Here is a 694-nt window from a genome sequence, read left to right as displayed (position 1 = left end):
ACACACATATATGCCTATGTATATGTGCATATGTGTGTGTATCTATCTATCTATCTATATACAGAAACTACTGTGCCAGTTGCACAGTAAATTTTTTGATGTTGGAAAATTAACTGAATACACCAGATGCACCTTTTAGTAAAGTAATGCATAGTAGTGAGTGAATCAGACTTGAAATATATATATTTCAAAAACAGTGAAAGGCACCTAGCAGGTAACTAAACGAGTTTACCAGTTCACACCACTTTTACAGCATTCTGCAGTTTGATCTAGATAGCTAGATCTGACACTCTTTATCTGTCATATACATGCACTAATACAGAACAGAACTCTTTAACAAGAGTTAGATTTAAAGGAGTGGCTGAAATAGGCCCTAGTGTTCAAAGGTAAGTGCAGCTGTGAAACTGGGATTTCTCCAGGGAGTTTTGGGGCTTCCTGTAAGGTCAGCTGTTAGCAACTTATCAAGCAGCTGCTGCATTAACAAAAGCTTTGCTTGAGTTTTGCCAGCTACAGGAGCTTCTATAGGAAGGAGGTTGAACTGCTGTTTCTAGAAGAAGGAAGTTCTCCAAGTGTTGCCAACCAAGGTGTCAGAAGAAGAAAAAATCCCCCCCAAAAAGTAGAAAGAAGCTAAAAAAGCACCCATACTCTGTGTGTGTGTGTGTGTGTGTGTGTGTGTGTGTGTGTGTGTGTGTGT

The sequence above is a fragment of the Vombatus ursinus genome, unplaced genomic scaffold, assembly GCF_900497805.2.
Source record: "Vombatus ursinus unplaced genomic scaffold, bare-nosed wombat genome assembly UNPS02014807.1, whole genome shotgun sequence".
Lineage (NCBI taxonomy): Eukaryota > Metazoa > Chordata > Mammalia > Diprotodontia > Vombatidae > Vombatus > Vombatus ursinus.
The sequence above is the reverse complement of the archived record's forward strand: the minus strand, read 5'-3'. Positions refer to the sequence as shown.